The following is a 6,627-nucleotide window of genomic DNA, read 5'->3' as shown; positions in this document are numbered from 1 at the left end:
CTAGCGGAAAAATATGAAACTTGCAATTTGAGACGTTTTTTTTGATAATTTACAATTTCAACTGTATTAATTAATAAATATATAGGTATCTAAAATCATTAAAAAGAAAAATGTTTTTATTCGAGTCAAAGATAAACTTGTAATGACCCCATCTTATTATTAGATACATATATTTTATGGTCATATTTATTATTAAAATTTAGATTATTTAGTTTTATATGTTTTACCTAAGATATTTTTGATTTATGCATAGTTTTAATCTTTTTTATATTAAATAGGGGTTCGTTTTAAAAACTGATTTATTATTATGTAAATTTTATATCTTCGTATTTTCGCACCTGATAATTTTCTAATTAAAGTATTACATCAGAATTGCTTTGGCAAGATTTTCTTTAATTGAAATTTTAATCCTTTGCTTATAAAGTTGAGAAGCTGAGAGTTGAATTAATAAAAATGCGCTGATGACCAATATATTCCAATTAGCTTCAAAGTTAATTGTTCGACTGTAAACTCCTCATAATATATCTGATTTTAACATTCTATGAATATTATGACGTGCATCTTTTCAAATGTTGAATTATTACTGTTCGAGTTACTTGTTGTAGTCACTAGTTAAACATACCAAATCAATATATAAAATAAAATTTAGAAAATCTTAGTTCTGTCGAGGTATTGAGTACGAGAAGATAGAGAGTAACTATCATAATAATATAGTCCATATGCATGTCAAAATATATGAAAACTTGTACGCACATAAAGAACATTTATTTTCGTTGTGTTAATCTTGTACTCCATGTTTGATTCCTGTTAAGTTTCGCCCATTTTAAAACATTATTTTGATACCACGTAAAACTGACTTATAGATACACCCACTAGTCACCACACGAAATTCTGCATCATTCTTGAATTTTTGTTGAACTAATCGTCTATACTTATATAATTATTCCAAATCAAAAAAAGTATTGACACCGGTGTACAACACAGTTATTACTTTTTCCCACGTTTGTATTAGCTCGTATTCTTGTTTGTCCGGTACAGATTTTTTCTTGTGTGTCCAGTACAATTTTTTTCTTGTTTGTCCAAGATTTTTATTGGAGGATTGAAGATTTTTAACTAACTTCCCGACTAGCTAGATATTTGAAACTTTTAAAAGATACACGACGACAACGCATTCTTTTAATACTTTTGGCCATCTTTTAGCAGAATTGAATTCATTTTCAGTTAATTTTGTTTAGTATGTTTCGGAAAAAAATCGTTAAAAGTTATATTTACTACTCACTATTATTGGTTGCTAATGGGGTCCTAGCAACAGAAATATTAATATATACGTGCGTTACTATGGAAATCAATATGAAATGTCAAAGTGACATCAATATTCTATAATATTTATTCAGTATTTCTATCAAGTACAATACAAAAGGTTTTATTAATACATATAATTGTCAAGTGTATACGATTCAACAGAAAATTTAAAAACGTGGTAAGTATAGAAAAAGTTATTTTTATATTCTAATTGTTACTTTCCAATTTGAGTCTCTCTCTTATAATTAACCCAATGCTTACGGGCCGCACAAAATTGTGTTTTTGCTAATTACTTTTCAAATGCAAATTAACACGTTAATTAAAAAAATAATTAAAAAAGCCCGTAAACATTGGGTTAATGCTTTTATGTTGTTGTGATGATTTTAAGGTTCCACAATGATTTTTCTATTTACTGTTAGTTGTATGTAGTACTGTCCGACAAGAAGATCTAGGCAATAACTGAAAGTCGCTGGAGTCGAAGTGCGGTTAAAAGTAGGAGGTGCTTGTTAGTTCATAGTTTTAACACGTGGACAACTCGTCGATAACCAGAAGTCGTTGCAGTCGAAGTGAGATTAAAAGTATGAGGGGCTTATTAGTTCACAGCTTAACACGTGGACAACTCGTCAATAAACATAAGTCGTTGCAGTCAAAGTGCGGTTAACCCTTTCTAAGCGTTACGAATCCCGACTTAGTACAACAGTGCGCGTTGTTATTTCAAGCATCAATAAATCGTAATAAATGTCAGTCAAACATACACAAATAGAGTAGTAAAAAATCGGAGTCAAGTTCAAAAATGATTATGACAGAACCTAATATTTTATGTGACTCTAAAAATAAACATTCGTCGCCTAAAACTGATAAGAAATCACGAACAAGATTTCTTCATTGAAAAAATGCCGGCTTACTCGAGCGGCGCCATGACACTTACGAAATGGTGCTGGACTAATGCGTCGATGACAGATTAACAAGTGTAAGAACAGTTCAGTATTATAGTCTACGGCTACGATTTCGACAAATATGTCATACACATAATGAATAATAATATGGTTTATGACTTTTATGAGCATTTTTGTTGAGTGTGTTAAAAAAATATCAGTCATAAATAGCTCATTTTTATAGCATCCAGGACATCTCAAACTGTGTAACTTTTATTTGAACTCCCATACACATTGCAGCACTGCAGGTCGAGTATAAATAAATCATCCTTGAGAACTACTGGCTATTTGAGAGTAATGTACTTACCACCAGTGCCTGGTTTGTACCTACCATTGACCCCGAACTGAATGGAATCGAATGACACATAGTTTATAACAAAACGGTTTATTTTTCGAATACCTATTAGGCTATTACAATTCGTAAAATATTAAATTTCAAACACTTTTTGCACTTCTAAATGCTTTATAGTCACCACAATTTTATTTTCAAGTTCATTTGTTTTTTTTTTATTATATTACTTCAATAACCTGTGGGTCTATTCTATACTTATCGAACACTAAAGTGATAAATAGTATCAAACTTAGGGTAGGTTTGTATCAAAATATTAGCACTTATTGTAACAATTACACGAAGTTGGTTTTTATTGTTGCAATAAGTGCGATATTTCAACAGCAGCAAGATAGGTGCTGTTAAAATATAGCACTTATTGCAACAATAAAAACCAACTTCGTGTAATTGTTACAATAAGTGCTAACATTTTGATACAAACCTACCCTAAGTATGATAATATTTATTACTTTATCACTTTAGCGGTCGATAAGTATAGAATAGACCCACTGGTACTAGAATAGGTAATCTCTTATTTTATTATAATGACATGATAGTAAGTAACTCGAGTTATTTTCGACTATAAATATAAGAAGAATTCTCCATAAAAAAAAATAGTAGTCATGAATCAAACCCTTTTGAATAGTGTTACGAAAAAAATAATTCTCAAGTGTCTGTCTCACACCAGCAGACGATGATTTGCCGCGCAGTGTATAAAAATTCAGTAGCGCGGGACCTGGTGTAGCGTAATACGACAATTTCCGCATTTATGCGGGAACGGGCATCTGATTGTTCGTGTCTTTTCTTTATAAATGGCTGATAACTAGGGTAAATAAATAATTTTTGTCTGTTTCACCTAATTCTATAACCAGAAAATAGTATTTAAAAATGTTAATCAATGATAAACAAAGAGACATATTGAATCGCGGACTCCTAGGTATATTTAAATGACACCTTGTTCAAATTATTTTCCGAAACTATTTACTCGCGGATAATATAATAGCAGATAGGCGAATGAATGCAATCTCCAAAAGCATTCCTTTTGTAAAAATATTTTGTAAATTCACTTTGATCAATGTAAATTTCGAATATTCTATTTAACAGTTTACGCACCAAATAGTTTTTCAATCATTAAAAAACAATATAACTTATTATATCGCAAACTCGTATCGTTACAAACACGTCAGTCAAATGTCTTCGACGCACATGCACTAAGAAGCGATAAGACACTATATACGCGGCAAATTTGAATTGGCCCGATGACTGATATTTTTTTATTCAAGACACGCTCCCGAAAAATATTTATTTAAATTAGATAGAACAAAAGTTTAGGCTATCCATTGACAGATGTCAAGAGAAGGATGATTTCTGAATAAATTAAATCAATGTTCGAATTATTCGCGCCTGGCCGAAAGGAGTACTAGGCAAACGAAAATCGAAATGACTTTAGTCAGCTGACGCGCGGATGACTCGCGCGTATAGGCTGACTAAAGTCAGTTGCCGCGTTAGAAAGGTTAAAAGTATGAGGGTCTTAATAGTTCAAAGTTTTAACACGTTGACAAGAAGTTCTTATTCGACAGTAGGTAGTACGAGTGCCTTTATTATCAGTTACAGATAAGAATCCAATACCGAGTCAAAATCGGGATTTCGGGATTACAATTTGACGATCCCAGGACTGGTCCCGATACGCATTTTTTTCGTAAGTAATATAAAATTTTGGTACTGTTCGGTTAAAGCGGATACAGCGGAAAACGCATTTTTAAAATAGCCAATAAAATGAATTATTTGTTAGTTTGGGTTAGTTATGGTTAGGTTGGGTTAGGTTAGGTTAGGTTAGGTTAGGTTAGGTTAGGTTAGGTTTGGTTAAGTTAACCTAACACATAATCCAGTTTATCGGCTATTTAAAATTGCGTTTTCCGCTGTATCCGCTTTAACCGAACAGTACCAAAATTTTATATTAATTATAAAAATATCGGTCCAAAATGCCTAGTATAATTTATACTATTTAAGACATGTATTATTAATATTGTGTACATTAAATCTTAGAAATACATAGATTTAATGTATTAAATAATATTGTAATATATAAATAATAATATGAAAGTAAAACAGTTTTATTTATTTACAGGGGCCCCTCGTTATCCCAGGGTAATTGGTATCGAAAAATACCTCTTAAAACGGCGACCAAAATTTCTTGGTAAATGGGTTTAATTGGGACACTTTTAGAAAAGAAAAAGACACATGCGTAGGACAGAAATAGCATAAGAGTGTGGGATGGAAAGATTGAAAGTAACAGTAGTTGACGATTGTGCGCTATTGATTGCGCTTGTGTTTTTATAGTTTTTTTTTGCATTTTTGTGCAAATGCGATAACTCGGATAACGAATTGTCGGATAATGAGGACCCCCTGTATTTAAGATAATAAATTTAAGTTCAATTAAAATAAAAGAAAAATTTCATATTGTGTTGACCAGTGGCGCACTCAGGATTTAATATTGGGGGCGGCCCAAGGAGCAGAATGTAAATTAGTCCCATCGGCTCTTTTTCTTCTTCACAGCCTAATTTCTCGTTTATCGGCCTTTTGTCTATTGCACTCGGTGTACCTACACCATGGTCCCCATATCCTGAAACGGGCCCTCTACCTACTGCTAAGATTAAAGACAGTGTAAAACACTACATTAACGTATTTCAAATTGTGTTTTAGTTCAAATTAAGGGTACTATACAGTGAATTATTGGCGATTTTTAATACATCTACTTTATTAATGGAGCTGTCGAGTATCGACACATAATAATCAAAAATATATTGCACAATTACATAATTGAAAATGTTTATGGCCTCCGCTTAATATATCCGTTAATAGTAATAAGTAAAGTTAATAGCTCCGCAGGCGACTTTTTTTAATATTGAAACTAATTTATGATGTGTGTTTATTTCACTTATCTGGTCAACCCGACGCGCCGGGCCCCCCACAGACCGGGCTCCCAGGCTAGATCCCTGCCAGTCCTCCCCAGCCATGACCTTTACCACTTCAGAATTCGGGTGGACACCGAGAATTTTTTGACAAGGGATTAGGTTTCTAGAAAAACCTGACATTAATGTTTCGAAATTTTTGTGTTAGAAATTAAAATCTAAGAAATTTTTCTAAAAAGGGTGCTGGAGAATTACAAATATTTTTTTTGCCTTGTTTTTATTTGTCTAAGCCCAACAAAGGTATAGTTTATTGGCTTTCAATTTCAATGTTTAAAATCATTCTGATAATTGTGGGGGATGTTTGGGGGTGCCAGGGCCTCTTGCTCCCCCACCTGGGTGCGCCACTGGTGTTGACAGTAAGTACAATACGTAGAATAAAATTCATAAATATTCCGAGATTCTAACAACAATTGCTATTCATTAGTTGATATGTTTGTATCAAATTGAATGAGAAAATTAAAAAAATTGGGATATAAACAAGTGCGTGCCTGCACATCAGTGGCGTATTTCTCTAATGTTGTAACCATTGGTATGGCAGCAAAAAATGGTTATTTACTATCCGTATATGCAGTTACATACACGTCACTAACATAGGTAATGATTTTGTACAAATACCAATTTTATTGATTGTGATAGATAAAAAAATCAATCCTGAAAGTCTCGGGATTATGTTTACTAATCCCAGTTTCCATAGCTATTGGAATTAGTCTGGAATCCCGGGATCCCGGGATTGGATTCCCTGGTTACGGAGTAAGATGAATGTTCTTGATGATAGTGGTGAGTCGGTAATTCTTGATTCATCACACCTAAAAACAAAGTTATTTATTTATTTAATAATATAAGAAATTTTACTTCGTTACTTCGAAATATTATATTGTATGTATCACAATGTAATAATACATCTTTACTCCACTTCTAACGGAGCGTTTAACGTTGGCGAAGTCGCGCGAAGCGTTGAGCGGCACGCGCAACTCAAACGTATAACCGTGTGTGAAAATGTTCGTATACAGCCTTTTTTGGTTGTACGTTTATACGTTTGAGTTGCGCGCGCCGCTCATCGCTTCACCGACGTCGCTTACGAAAGATGAGC

This window comes from Rhyacophila brunnea, unplaced genomic scaffold (assembly GCF_057557595.1).
Source record: "Rhyacophila brunnea isolate RB1 unplaced genomic scaffold, BYU_Rbru_1.0 scaffold_18, whole genome shotgun sequence".
Taxonomy (NCBI): Eukaryota; Metazoa; Arthropoda; class Insecta; order Trichoptera; family Rhyacophilidae; genus Rhyacophila; species Rhyacophila brunnea.
Note: the sequence above shows the minus strand (reverse complement) of the source record.